At 44.5% G+C, this 15,785-nt stretch overlaps 1 protein-coding gene across 1 annotated transcript in view; it reads right to left on the reverse strand.

The window, feature by feature from the left end:
• The window catches only part of LOC124798438 (aromatic-L-amino-acid decarboxylase-like), a 178,251-nt gene that overhangs the window by 103,204 nt on the left and 59,262 nt on the right, over positions 1-15,785 (reverse strand). The gene's annotated exons all lie outside the window — the stretch shown is intronic.

Raw genomic sequence — 15,785 nt, forward strand, 5'->3', positions numbered from 1 at the left:
ATTTGTTCAGAAATGATGTATTTCCACTATGACTATGATCAATTTACAAAGTTAATAAAATGTAAGATAAGAATATTTTGACTATTATAATAAATTTCTTGAAACATTATCTTGTTGTGGCAGTTTTACAATTTTTTACTACATCAATCAGCCAACTTTCATCATAAAACACTAATGATGTCTCCAGTTTCAGTGTTACCAAAAATATTTTTTTTATTGCTGCTATAGCTCTCAGATATTGTGTTAGATGGTGTAACTGCAACTTTACAGAATTTCACGTGTCTCTAATGACCTCTCGTTGACAGGACGTCTCCTCTAATCTTGATCAATATTTCACCTCAACACCTGCTCATCCAGAGGAATGATGTTGATCACTTGTAGGGGATCACTGGAGAGCGTTAATAGTTGTAGTAGGACAGAGAATGCAGATGTTGAGTTGTGTTATCTGGCAGCAGATTCTGAACGAGAGAGACAAAAACAAGCAACTTGATAGGTCACCAAAACTAAAGGCACAAAAAATTGGATATCTGACTTCTCTTGTTGCATTATCCTCTACATTTCATGCAACTATAGCACATTCAATGTTAGGTGCCACATCTTTCTGACATTATTTCTAGTGTAGTTGTTAAATAAATTAACAGCTCTGCAGTGCCCACATTATTGAAGATGCTGATGTAACTTATTCACCTATCTCCTGATTTTGCAATGGTTTCCATCAGTTAGGTGAAAAGTACAAAATACAACATATCTATGAAAAAGAACTCTCACCAGTGGTAGCTAGCTGAGCTACAAGCAGACACAATCAAGCTCCAACTCATACCCACTTGTTTGGTTTAGAGAGTCAATGGGTTCAGTGATGCTGCAACCTGCAAAACTCACCTGCCTTACTTTCACTGCACAAGCTCTGTCATTGTACTCCTTCTGGTGACACATTCGCATACTTTGAATGAAATTATAGGCTAGGGAAGAGGTTGGTTGGCTAGAAAGTAAGTATCTAACTTTCCCGGTAAAAACAGACTATATTGTTGAGGAGCTGTGTCTGCACATTAAGTTAGTATGCATAAGTATCATATTGATAATCAAAGCAATATGTGTATCACACCAGAATTTAAGGAGACTGCATGGGAGCTAGTAATTCAGAGTAATTGTCTCTCCAATGTGTGACACAAGTCAAAGAAAAAACATGCAGCTGAACATTACTCACAAGCATTCAATGACGCCTGTACAAAATATCCTGACATGTGGGACTTCAAGCACTAGACATGAGGATATTGAAATCTGCCTGGGACCACTCAAAAAAGGATTCTCCACTCCTATCACTTTTACCACCTCATTACAACCTTAATGGAATCCACAATTACCTAAAACAACACTGAGTATATCTGCTTTAGGATAGGTAGTATAGCCCTACGTACCATTACAGTGGAGTGATGATACTGAGGAACAGAATAGCCTTGTTCTTTTTCTTGTGGTAATGTCTGCCCTGACAAGGCATGCAAGCGAGCTGGTTGTTAAATCCTGCTGTTGGGTGCTAGAATCTTACTGTTGCAGCATGGTGCTAGGCCCCAGTCTGTTACAGTAGTGGGCTGTGTCACCATCTGCCGTGGCACAATACAACACTGCACTACCACACTCATCTACTTCACTGGAGGTAGCACCCCTCACAACAGAGTTCAACAGAGCAAATACAAATGCTCTCTGCTGAGTGCCTCTCAGTCTCCTGTCTTGGACTACAGCCAGTGCCATGTCATTCTCCATAGAACTGTCAGTCCCATATAGACAAAGCAGCTTCAGCTATGTCTTCAGCTATGTCCAGCAGTGTCAACAGCCAACCACTGGTCTACAAGCTGCTACTAGACCTGATGGTTCAGTGTCTTGAACTGATGCCACCAAAAAGAGCACTCCTATAGATTATCTTCATCCAGCACTCTGGGTATCTCCAAGGGATCACATCTTCAGCACCAGTGGGCCCGCGCACCTATTAGACAGCTGGAAGCAGTGGCCATCTAGCATAAATACTGTTGCCTGGTGGATGCCTGACAATGACTTTGCATTTGCAAGGCTGGACCAGCCACTGCAATTCTGCTGAGGCAGCACTCCTGCTGGTGCTCTCACACTGGCAAGAACTGAGCACACCACTTTATGTTATTCTGAGGTGGCTACTGCTGCTTTCAATGACTGTGCGTGCCACAGTGATGCCGCCATTAATGTATGTACAAATTACTTGCAGGATGAGGAATGTTACTGTTGATCTTGTTTTTCTGATTCCGTGCTCACAGTGGCACTCATAGAATCCAAACTACCATCCTGTGCAAGCCATTCTGGGGGACTAATGGCTATCCTGGCATTTAGTGGAGTCTGCATCCCTGACACCATTACTTTTGATGTCAGAAGAAAGCCAGTAACAATGAGTAATATTGTGGGACAGTGATCAGCAGCACTATTTCAATATGGTGTGAGGAAGCAACCTGTTTTTTGACCTTTTTCCATGACACTGGTTGATGATGTCTAATCACTTGGATTTGAGAATTATATGAAAGTTTTGACTGATGAAGGTGTACTCAGCCAGTCATTTGAGTGAATTTAGAGCGCACTCTAACCACCATCCAGTTTGCAGCCAGCTAGGTGTGGTCACTTTAACTTGGAGCACAATGCTCCATGTGCCCAATCATCAGCAGTAATTTGTTTTAGATGTATGCATTATGCAGAGAATGTAGAAATGTGTGTGGTTGGCACTCAGGCATAAGGATTACAAGTGTCTGTAACAAAAAGTGTAACAGTGATACTGGTAATAAGTGCTCATTTATTGTATTTTTTCTTTTGTTGTACAAACAGGTTTTGCATTGAGGGGTTACCACTGTTATGGTAGGTCAGACCTTGCTGAATTAAGTGGCACAAATACGGGTGGACACCATGGACTTGCATAAGCAGTTAGTTGCATTAAGGGAGGACAGATCCTCATCCAGTGCATCAATCGTCATCCTAAATACTAGCAGTAGTTTCTCCTTTTTCAAGTAAGGAAGGGGAGGATGTGTTTATAGACAAACTGTTAACAGCCATGTAGCTTGGATGTTGGTTGGAGGGGCAGTTATCAAATATGGTCAAGTTACGTTTGGTAGGAGATGTGAAAACATACATAATATATCATGGGGAGTTATGGAATGCTTGAACATTTGAAGTTTCGAGGGCAGACTTGTTACTGCATTATATGAGGACGAATAGTTGTAGATATTACCGTGAGCAATTAAACAGTGTGCGAAAAAGGCAGAGGGAGTTCATCAAGAGTTTCACAGCAGGTTTAGAAAGCTTAATGTGAATATATATAAGTTGACAGAAAGTAATGACTAATGTTACTAATAAGGTCCTACTGTAAGAGAAAGGAGAGAGGCGCTGGACTCATTAAACTCAGCATGTCCACATGCACCACCAGAGGGCACCATAAAATACAGCAACATGACATCTAGAAACACAATCAAATCAGAGACACCACAAAGTTGTGACACCACACAGCACAACATCATTATATCACAGGTCAAGGCAGATGAATGGAATCGGGTGCTTCCATTGATCCAAATTTCCTGAGGCTATGTATGCCATCTACAAACACAACCAACTCAGAGACACCATGAAGTTGTGACACCACACAGTACAACACCATTACGTCACATGTCAAGGCAGATGTGTGGAATTGGGTGCTTCCATTGATCCGAATTTCCTGAAGCTTTATCTGTTCATAATGGTGATGGAAAAATGGATTCCTGTTACTAGATCTTAAGATATTAATATTCTGAACTACTCTGGAGAGGAATGGAAGAAGAAGCACATCAGCAAGGTTCAGCACATTCCAGAGTTAATCTCTTTGGATATAGCCCTCAATAACAGTATGACTCTTCAGTCAGACAATAAATGTGTCAATTTTTAAAGGTTGCAAGTGTTTTTGTAGTGAATGTTTCATGTTAAAACCCTACGACGGTAGTCCAGTTGCCTATTAAATTCCATGGATGAATGCTGAACGCAGTTCAGTGGTGTTAATAAGAGAGTCTGTAAAAGGAAGGAAGATTAGTATGTGGCACCTCTGGCGTAAAGTGCCATACCTTTGGACCTGAGGATCTTTGACTTACTATGTCTAAGTGTTCTCAGTGCACTACATTTGTACAGCCATGTTGTATTCGCTTTGTTCTGTGCTTAAATAAATGTTCATTCGACAGGTAAAGCATGTTATTACCAATCTACGACACATAATATCCACAGTGGTGACCCCGACATTGTCGTCATATGTTCAGGAATTATTTTGTGCTTTGTTTCATAATTAACAGATTTCGTGTGCTGGTCCACATTGTCTTTGGAACAATGGATCTACCAGTGTACTTTTGTGTTAGTGCCTTGCACCCTATTAATTGTGCTTGCGTATTTACTAGTGTACCTAATGTGCATTTGGTGAAAAGTGAACAATTACCCGGGCCCAGCCATGCCGGCACGGCAGCTACTTAACTGTAACCAGCCCAACATGGGCACTGTCAAGGGCAACTACGCAGCTGCAGCTGCTGTATGGACAGTGCATGCCACTTAATGACATTGTGAGTGATAATTGAGTGATGGGCTTTGTGGTTCACCCCTCAGCTAAGCAGTTCACTTCGGTTTGGTCTGATGTGCCAAAGAAAATAGAGAACTGTTATTCGAAAGTTCGTGTGCATGGGGTCACACATTCTTATATGCGTGACGTCATAGCACAGCCCCCGCATGCCGTCTTGGCGACACTGGTTGCCTCGACCATGCTGGTTTCTGCGACCATCACTCTGTGGTCACAGCATGATTGCCATCCACCTGCTTTTGTAATGGCATTGGCCATTCCACCTGTGCCAGTATCTGGATCAGGCCCCCGTGGCTGCACTGTGACTGCCTTCTGCCTGCTGTTGCAATGGCACCGGCCGTTACATCCGCATCACGTTCACCTGCTACTGCACTCCCGATGTTGTGGGCTTCCTGCATTGCAAAAGGACAACCCTAAGACTTGGTTCGCATTGGTGGATCATCTACTGAATAATACCCAAGGGATTTTGGATGAAGCTCATCCTCACCTCATCAGTGATCTTCTCCTCTCACCACTCACCTTGCCCAAGTATTTAACGGCGGAAACATTGCTCATCGAATGCCTTTCTCGCCCACCAGCAGCTGCTATCCACCACATCATTCACGACGAGTACCTCGATGACCACACACCTTCACAGCTTTGGCGGCACGTTGGTGCATTAATTGATGATCAAGCACTACCAGACGCCATGCTGTGGACCTTGTGGATGGTCAAACTTCTGTCTGATCTACACCTTCACCTGCTATCTCACATAGCTCACACTCTCAAGGTTCGCCTACGCATGGCCGATCTGGCCTATGCAATCATTCATCACCGACACCACCTGTATGACACCACCATCGCCTTCAGTTGGCATGCCTGCACCTTCGGTTCTGCGCCCTGCTGGCAGGGGCCAGCGTGCACACCTCAGCAGCTCAGCAGCTTGTCAGGAACTGCCACCTGGCGGCCTACAGGAGGTACTGCCTGCTACCTCCCGACAGCGGCTGACCCAGCCTGAACAGCAGCCCAAGTGGTCTCATGCAATGACGCAGTCAGCTGCGTCGCCCAGCCACTCCACACTGCCTCGCCTCCAGGCTTACCCACTATGATGGTACCATGCCACTTATGGGGACGCCGCTCACAACTGCCGCGTGCCTTGTGCATACCCAAATGATTCTAGCGGGCACGTTTAGGTACCACGTCCCACCATGATGGTCCATGGTACTACTGTCTGATGCTGCACCACTTGCTCCAGTGGTGCGACACCTCTACATCACGAACTTGTCATCGGGCACTCACTTTCTCATCGAAACCAGCGCCGACGTCAGCATTATCCTGGCCAAGCACATGAGCAAAATGATTTCTCCTGCTAACCTCACTTTGATTGCTGCAAATCACTCTCCTATCGCGGTCCGTGGCTCCATCAAGATGTCGCTTCACCTGTCACCAGTCGCCATCTTTCATCGGATTTCGACGTTGCCAACATGGATGAACCTGTGATTGGGTATGACTTCCTACACCATTACAAACTTTCGCCAGACCTGCAGGCCGCAACGCTCTGCCATGCATCTGGTTCTACCATTCCGTGCTCAAACAAGTTCGGCACAACTCCACTCTCTGCATGGCTACACTTCCCACATGAGCATCTCTGCTCGAGGGTATTACTGTACGACACTCTGATTTATCAGACGTGCCTACACAGATCGACAAGCTCTGCACACATTACAAGGCATTACGCACCCACATTGCCACAGTCTCTGCTGAATTGGTTCATGCATGGAGTATGATTTGCAGTCTCTCAGCAGAGCTGCATCATTTGGAACCGTCATTTGCTTCTGCTGCATCTTCACACAGCATTGCTCCTGTGTTGCTCCTCCTGCTGCTGGTTCTACTCCGTCGTAGGTGAACCCACAAGATGCTCATGTTCTTGCTTTGCGGGGTTTCTCACATCACGGCGCTGCTGCGCCATGCCCTCCATCGTCATTTGCTGCCGACGTCCCGCCCACTCCATTCTGGCCCAGCAAGGTCAGTGAACCACTCATGCCCCCCTCTCGCCCCACCTGCCTGCCTCCCTTCGCAAGTATTGGTCATCAGCAATGGCAGTTGTCATAGAGTCCACATCATGGACTGCCCACCTGTACGTTATAAAGCTAGACGTCTTAACGTTTCCAAACTTGTGCAAGCGACAGAAACTGTTCAGGATTTATTGGCTTCCAGCGTGCTCCGACCATCGGACAGCAACTGGTCTTAACGTATCGACCTTATTCCTAAGAAGGATAGCTTGTTATGCATGTGCGGTGACTACAGGTCCCTTAATGCTTGGACAATCATTGATTCCTATCTCATTACTCAAATCCAGAATGTCACACAAATACTGCATGGCTCGAAGTCCTTCTCTGTCTTAGATTGTTCGAAGGCATATCACCAAATTCCCATGCATGCACTGGATATTCTGAAGACGGCCATCATCACACCGTTAGGCCTATCTGAATACTGTTACATGTCTTATGGCTTCAAAAATGCTGCGCAGGCATGGCAACGGTTCATTGATTCCATTTTGCTACCTCTGCCTTTTGCTTATTCGGATGACATACTGATTTTTTCATCGTCTGCCAAGGAGCACCAGTTTTACCTTGATGCAGTGCATTCGGTGCTCGCGGCCAACAGTGTGGTGATCAACCACAACAAATCTTAACTCTATTCTACATCAGTTACATTCCTTGGCCATATGGTCTCAGCTGACAGCCTCTGACCAACGGATTCTTGTGTCGAAACCATTTTTGCACTGCCTCTTGTTGAGGATTATGCTCAACTTCGTCGGTTTATGGGTGTGGTAAACTTTTATCAACACCATATCCCTCCGGCTGCTTCCATCCAATGAGCCCTTATCGATACCCTCTCTGGCAAAGATACCATGGGGAAGTAACGTTGGACTGTACTAAGCCCATGCTCGATGCATTTGATAATCTGAAAAACTGCAATCCTGGAAGCAATCACTCTCGCCCACCCATCCCTGAGGCCCATATTTCTATTACGACTGAGACTAGCGAGTCAGCTGTTGGTGCTGTCTTACAACAGCACACTACCGACTCCACTCAGCCACTCTGTTTCTTTAAAAAAAAGCTAACCAGGAGTCAGTGTAAGTGGTTGGCTTTCGACTGCAAACTTCTTGCGGTTTATGAGGCAGTCAAACACTTCCGGAGCAACCTGGAGGGGCGTCCTTTCACTATCTAAACGGACCACAAACCTCTCGTTGATGTAATACGCAACCCGGCGAAGAACCTACTGCCGCGACGCTTCCAGCACATGGACTTTATTTGTCATCATTCCTCGTACACTTGTTACATCCGTGGTGCAGAAAATGTTGTAGTTGACTATCTATCTCAGTGCTCTCCTCACCCTTGAACTTAGATGACCTCGCTTGACTCCAGACTGAAGACGCGGATACACAGTGATTGGTTTCAGACAACGAGTCATCACTCGCTATTAAACCTGTTGTCCTGCATGGGTCGGTGACCCCAGTCCTCTGCAACGTTTCTACGGGCTGCCCCCGCCCCTTGGTGCCGTCCACTCTCTGGCACGGGATCTTTGACACTTTACACAACCAGGCCCACCCCAGAATGCGGGCAACAACGAGACTAGTCACTGAAAGTTTCATCTGGCCCAACGTGCAGCATGATTGCCGCTCCTGGACCCACGCATATGTCCCTCGCCAACATAGTAAAGTGGGAAGACATGCGCAGCCTTCTTTAGGACAGTTCAACGTTCCCAAGGTCCACCTTCGGCACGTGCTCATTGACATGGTTGCCCTCTCCCCCCTTCTGAGGGGTACAAATACATACTGTCTATGGTCAGGCGTACAACCCGTTGGGTTGAGGTGATTCCTCTTGTCGACATAGTGGCAGAGACCATAGTTCGCACTTTCATATCAGTATGGGTATCGAGATTTGGCTGCCCCTTTCACATACTACGGATCAGGGATGACAATTTGAGTCCACGCTTTTCATTCCACTGTGTGAGCTGTGCGGAGTTGCCAAATTTCACACTATGGCCTTTCACCCGCAGGCAAACAGCCTGGTTGAGTGATGGCACCAAACTCTAAAAGCTGCTCTCATGTGCCACAGTGGGCTTTGGTCTGAGGCACTTCCTTAGGTCTTACTTGGCATCCATTCCACCCACAAGGAGGATCTGAATGCTTATATGGAGGTCTTATATGGAGAAACCCTACTCAGGCCAGCTGAATTCGTCGAGGATGCACCCCCGACTGACGCAATTGACCTTCCGGCCCTTGTAGAACGAGTGCGTGCACCCTTCGCCCGCCTTCAACAACCCCTGCCTCGCGCTTATTCCTCGCCGCCAGTGTTTGTACACAAAGATCTGGCATCGTGTGAGTTGTATAGCTGCGTGAAGACTCTGTACGTGCGGCCCTGCAACCACCGTGACCGATTAAAAGCGGCGTGCTCCTTCGCCGAACCGCGCTCCAATGCCTCCGGTCTGATTGCCATCGTGGCCACCTCATCCGCTGACGTAGCTGTCTTGATCTCCAGCGACGCTGCACCGCCCGCAGCAGTTCAACGCACGTGACCCTGTCGGTGTGACTTCTGAGGCGCCCACTTCTTGCGCGGGACGCCGTCAAAGTCTAACCCCCCTCCCCCCTATAAACTATCTTATGAGCGTACTATCCGACCTTGTCTGCGTTGTCGGACGGGAATCTAAATTGCAGTCCTCCGAAATGCGAGTGTATTTCGTTCGATGCTGTTTTATTTAACGCAAGCCTTTGCTGAAGCACTGTTACCTAAAGTGAGCGTGACGGTGGGCATAATATTAGAGCAGTTAACACTGGAATTCGGAAGTAAAGCAGTCGCGAAAAGAACGAATTGCGGTTCCAACTTCAGCATGAGGGTTACCGGTGACGATTTTTTTTTTTGTTTTTTGAAGAAAGTGCATTCGTCCTTGTGACGGAGCAGACAATGGAAGCAATTGTGGCATAACAGCGTCTATAACGGTGACTTCCTACTTTGCAATTTGTTTTCTAGAAATAGTGACCTTGACGTGTGTTACGTCAGAATGGAAGTCAAGTCTTTAGAGGAGCTATAAAAAAGGAAAAAAAGTGTACTTAACAGCTAGCATTCCTTACCTACTCAAAAACTCACTATAAGATTTTATCGTTGCGAGAAATGGCCGTTTCCTCGTTTACGAAGGAAAGCAATGTTCGTTCAACAGTTTCCAGCGCTTTGTTATCATCGGTGTAGAGACGAGGCAAATACCGGTACTAAGCTAGTGTAGGCTTACTTTAAATGATGTAGCTAGAGCCAATTAAAAAAAGGGGGGGTCCAAGCGACCAGTGTCGCTAAATCATCTTTTTTAAAGCTAACTCTGTCTACATTTTAATCCCATTTAGCTGGCAAGTGAGTAATTAAGGTGGGGTCCGGAAGTAAAGCTTTTTTCACAATCATTTGGCTTTTTTCGGGCTTTCTTTTTGTTGAGTATAGGAAAACATTAAAATCGATTTTATTGAAAGGAAAATTGTTTGCAGTGACTTCAGATTTCAAAACACACTTTAATATTCCCTTGAAGATGTATTATTAGATTGAATTAAAATGCACAACAAAGCAAACTAAAGCTGTGTTGGTGTGCGTTCCGGGCTTGTCAGAATACACATATACAAGAACAAAAGCGTAACTACGGAATATAAACAGGAGAGTTACTGAAATGTTGTTGCATCGTACAGTACCGTAGCTGACAGGATCGTAAACTCGTTGATAGACGACGTCAGCGAAGTGTCTCAACTTCAGAATAACGAAGGGAGCTGTTCTAAGCAAAGCAAACTGATTTGTATACGATGAATCACAAGTCGTATGCTTCACAGTTTGAACAATGTGCCAGCGACTGAACTGAGGAGAGGAAAGCGAATATCAATGCAGTGCGGTGGTTTGCTACTGTGCACAGTCTCACTACAATGCACAAATGATGCTAAATATAGACTTCATGGGTACAAATTAAAGTTTAAATTGTGATGTATAGTGAGGCATATCATCCGGTTTGAAATTTTAAAAATGCAAGTCTACTGTTGCTGTATTATCAAGGATATGTAAGTCAAATAATGTTAGACATTCAAAGTTAGCTGTCTGTCTTATGGTATTGTCCTGTAAATTCCAAATTAGTGAAATAAATATAAACCCCTGCTAGTCTGTTACACAGTACTCAGGCGTGAGATTGGGAGATAATTTGTGTGCTAAGGTCATCAGTCCCTAAGCTTACACACTACTTAACCTAAATTATCCTAAGGACAAACACACACACCCATGCCCGAGGGAGGACTCGAACCTCCGCCGGGGTTAGAAGCACAGCCCATGACTGCAGCGCCCTAGACCGCTCGGCTAATCCCGCGCGGCAGATTTGGAGATGTGTATACAATTAGTACATAGCATTAGCGGTGCAAGATTTGGATATTACAGCGTGCATCAAAGACTTGGTAGATCGTCATAAAATGCCGAAATTTAGCTTAAAGCGGTTTGCAGTGATTGATGTTGCACTTGGTGATGAGGAACAGAGGGCAAAAAGAGTCTGGGTTTGAAAATTGTTAAAAGATAGAGACTGTGAAGGAGAGTTTCACACTCTTTACAAGGAGCTGGAAGAGGAGGTGTCATCGTTCTATAAATATTTCGGAATTTCTAAACAACAGTTTTTTTACCTGTTAAACAAGATACAAATAAAATTACGAATATAAATTCAACATTTAGGCGTTCAATATCACCTCGACAGAAGTTGATGGTTCGCCTTCGTTGTGTCTAGATGGACCGTTTTAGTGTGCTTGAACTGAGTTTATAAATATTTCTGCAACCTAATTTTCGTCTTTAATTTATTACGAATCTTATTTTAAACTTCTGCATGACGCATCAGCTTTACTTCCGGTTTTTATTTTCGCTATTCCACTGAAAAATCGTAAATACAGCACACTGAACAAGATATGTATCGTTTTTTTTCTCTTTTTTTCCCAACGTATTCCTTCAGTGAATAAAATAAAATCTTTTAACTTAGTATTGTCTTCCAGTACACATTAAGATCTTTTCGCGATAGCAGTCAGTGGGGAATACTTTCGTATTAGTTTACACTGTGTACTTAATGCAAAGTTTCTCGACAATTAGGCTCGCTATGGCCCGTCGAAACGTTCTTCACGAGAAATCTTGGCGTGATGTGACGTTCGATGACAATCCATTGACTGCTTGTGTGAATTGCCACTATTTGAAATACAGAGGAGAATCTTACACCGGCCCTGGATGTAGCTTGTACTTCCGCATTGTATGCGGCAGTTCCCAGACGTCTGACGTATGTCCAAGTATTAGGTGAGTGGCATCACAAACCACAGGGGTCGCAACTTTTAGACAAAAGAAATTATTTGACTTCACAGTAGACTTTTGGTACTTTTTGTAAACATCCTGGAAACTATTGACGAAGGTTGCTTTTCAGATACATCGAAACACTGGCGTAGATCGTCTTAAGATGTCTGACAAGTCTGCCGAATGCATACTTTACAGGTTTCTTTTGAGGTAGAGAAACGTAAGGAACTGGAAGTCTTAGTTTAAAACTTCTTTATTTACTGATATAATTAAGTACAATTTCAGTAAGAAATCACCAGTGTTGGGCGTTATCGCCTGTCATGAGATCAACAAGACAAATTCGTAAAACATTTATCCATTATGGATGACTACTGTGCTGAATAAGGGTTTCTAGAAATAACTGTAGCCGCGCGGGGTACCGTTCGGTTGATTGCACTTTGCCACGGTTCGCCCGTTTCCACCCGTCGGAGGTTCGAGTCCTCCGTTGGGCTTGGGTGTGTGTGTTGTTCTTAGCATACGTAAAGTTAGATTAAGTAGTGTGTAAGCCTAGGGACCGACGACCTCAGCAGTTTGGTCCCATAGGAACTTACCATAAATTACCAAATAACTGTGATCAGTTGCCTCCGCAGTTATTTCTGGAAACAAATTTGCAAGTTTAAAAGTTACAAGTGAAAGTATGCAGATGACGTCAAAATTAAAACATGTAAAATATAATGTTGTCGTATCATAAAACAGAAGCAGCAACTGACACCAAGCACTGAGAAAACCACGTTGTCACTGAATATAAGTGTGATGCATCATGTATAGTATAAAGACTAATCTCGTGGTGGGCATTTAACTAGCTTTTTATGTGCTATTCATATACAGTGACATATTTAAACCAAATTTAGAGGAACCTACATAAGTAAGTGGAGAAAATGTATATCATTGCATTAAAAAGTTTGCAATTAGCGTATTTTATGATATAGATGTGACGCATTTGTGACTAGAGGATAAATTACACAAAAATAATATGACTGCAAGCTAATAAGTTTACAACATTTAAATTTTTAAAAATCATTTTAAAATTTCACACCGAATAAAATGAATGCCTAGAGATCTTGAAAAGGTGTCGACAATAACATGTTATACCTACAAGTTGTCACTAGTGTACGACATTTGATAAGTATTAACTGCTTTGCAAAACATAGGGATGAGAAGGATAGAGTAACATAAGATATTCACTGGAAAAGACAGTGTGTGTCAATTAGCTAGCAGTTACGGTGCACTGCGACGGTTGTATTCATTGTAACATGGCTCGGAGACAACGTTTAGATGACTTCACATGTGGAAGAATCATAGGGAAACTGGAAAAAGGTCGAAGTTTGACGAATATAGCCCAGGAGTTTGACATTGCTCACAACATTGTTACATGTACCGGATGATCAAAAAGTCGGTATAAGTCTGAAAACTGAATAAATCACGAAATAATGTAGATAGAGAGGTACAAATTGACACACATGCTTGGAATGACATGGGGTTTTATAAGAACTAAAAAAATACAAAAGTTCAAAAACTGTCCGACAGATGGCGCTTCATCTGATCAGAATAGCAATAATTAGCATAACAAAGTAAGACAAAGCAAAGATGATGTTCTTTACAGGAAATGGTCAATATGTGCACCATCATTCCTCAACAATAGCTGTAGTCGAGGAATAATGTTGTGAACAGCACTGTAAAGCATGTCCGGAGTTACGGTGAGGCATTGGCGTCGGTTGTTGTCTTTCAGCATCCCTAGTGATGTCGGTCGATCACGATACACTTACAACTTCAGGTAACCCCAAAGCCAATAATCGCACGGCCTGATCTGGGGACCTGGGAGGCCAAGCACGACGAAAGTGGGGCTGAGCACACGATCATCACCAAACGACGCACGCACGAGATCTTTCACGCGTCTAGCAATGTGGGGTGGAGCGCCATCCTGCATAAACATCGTATGTTCCAGCAGGTGTTTATCAGCCAGGCTGGGGATGATGCGATTCTGTAACATATCACCCGTCACGGTAGCAGTTACAAAACCAGAATCATGCATTTCCTCGAAGAAAAAAGGCCCGATAACGATAGATGTGGTAAATCCAACCATACCGTGACTTTCTCGTCGTGCAGTGGAGTTTCCACCACAGTTCTAGGATTTTCGGTAGCCCAAATTCTGTAGTTGTGGGCGTTGACAGACCCTCGGAGCGTGAAATGAGCGTCGTCGGTCCACAACACGTTACTCAACCGATCGTCATCTTTCGCCATCTTTTGAAACGCCCACACCGCAAATGCCGTCCGCTTCGCTAAATCGCCAGGTAACAGTTAATGATGCTGATGGATTTTGTACGGATAGCATCGGAGGGTACGCCACAGTGCCAACCAAACCGTAGTGTATGGAATGCCGGTGCGACGTGCGACTGCACGAGCGCTGACTTCCCCGTGCATAGACGAACCCGCTACAGTCTCCATTTCTTCCTGAAGTGTCTTAGCAGCATTACGCCTTGTGCTCGGTCGGCCACTACGGGGTCTATCGTCTAAACAACCCGTGGCTTCGAACTTCGAAATCATTCTCGTCACTGCTTTACCCGTTCGAATCCCCTTCCTATGGCGATAGGATCGTAATGCTGAACTAGCACATTCCCCATTCTGATAATACAGCTTCACTAAAAGCGACTTAACAGGTAACGCAACACGCTGCGACTGCTGGCGCATCTGATTCTCTCTCACATTACAGTTCCTTTTATACACGATTGCCATGCGCAGTCACTAACGTTTTGCTGTTCAGCACCATCTGTCGGACATTTTGTGAACTTTGTTTTTTTTTGTTTTTTGTTTTGGTCCTAATAAAACCCCATGTCATTCCAAGCATGTGTGTCAATTTTTACCTCTCTATCTACATTATTCCGTGGTTTATTAAGTTTTCAAATTTATACTGACTTTTTGATCACCCGGTATATAGTGAGCATTCCGAACCACAGGCACTGCTGTCTGAAGGAGAGGAAATGGTCGACCACTATCAACTAGGGAAGCAGATGACTATACATTGTGCAACAGGCAAGAAGGGACTCACATTAAACAATGGGTGGGACTGCAACTACATTTATCAGGACTGCAAGGCACGTTCCACAGTAGGATGATGACTGTGTAGAGGTTGGGCCCTTTACTCGACGACGTGTAGGGGCCTACGCTGTGTACCATTGACACTCGTATGTCGGTGGCTCTATTTGCAATGGGGCCAAGATATAGGGAGAGGACTACTGCGTAGTGGGATCGCTTTCTCTTCTCAGATGAGAGCTGATTCAGACTAAGTACTGAGACTGGACATAATCTCATATAATGAGACGTGGGAACACGTACTGCATCCAGGAACGTTGTCGCTTATGATCATTTTGGTGGTCCAGGTCTTATTGTAGGAGACATAATGCATGGGCGTACTAACCTCCAAATCTTTGAACGCAGTATATTCACCGATCAGTGTTATCGTCGCACTCTACTTCTTCCCCAGATGCGGCTTTTCGGGAGTGCTTTGGGCCCTGATTTCATTTTTATGGATGACAATGCACGACCACATCGATCAGCACAGGTGGAGAAGCTCCATAAACGAGAGGATATTCAGCAAATGAACTGGCCTGCTTGTTCCCCGACTTAAATCCCATCGAGCTCGTGTGAGGTGCGGTGGGGAGATGTATTGCAGCATGTCCACACGCGCCAGCAACCATCCAGAAGTTGCCGACCAAGCTGGTGGAGGAATGGAACCTTCTACCACTAAAACTCTTTACCAACTTTGCAGCCAGCACAGGGCACGTTGCAGAGCATGCACTGCTGTCCACGGTAACACACCATATTAAGAACCATGTATC

This window comes from Schistocerca piceifrons, chromosome 5, assembly GCF_021461385.2.
Source record: "Schistocerca piceifrons isolate TAMUIC-IGC-003096 chromosome 5, iqSchPice1.1, whole genome shotgun sequence".
Taxonomy (NCBI): Eukaryota; Metazoa; Arthropoda; class Insecta; order Orthoptera; family Acrididae; genus Schistocerca; species Schistocerca piceifrons.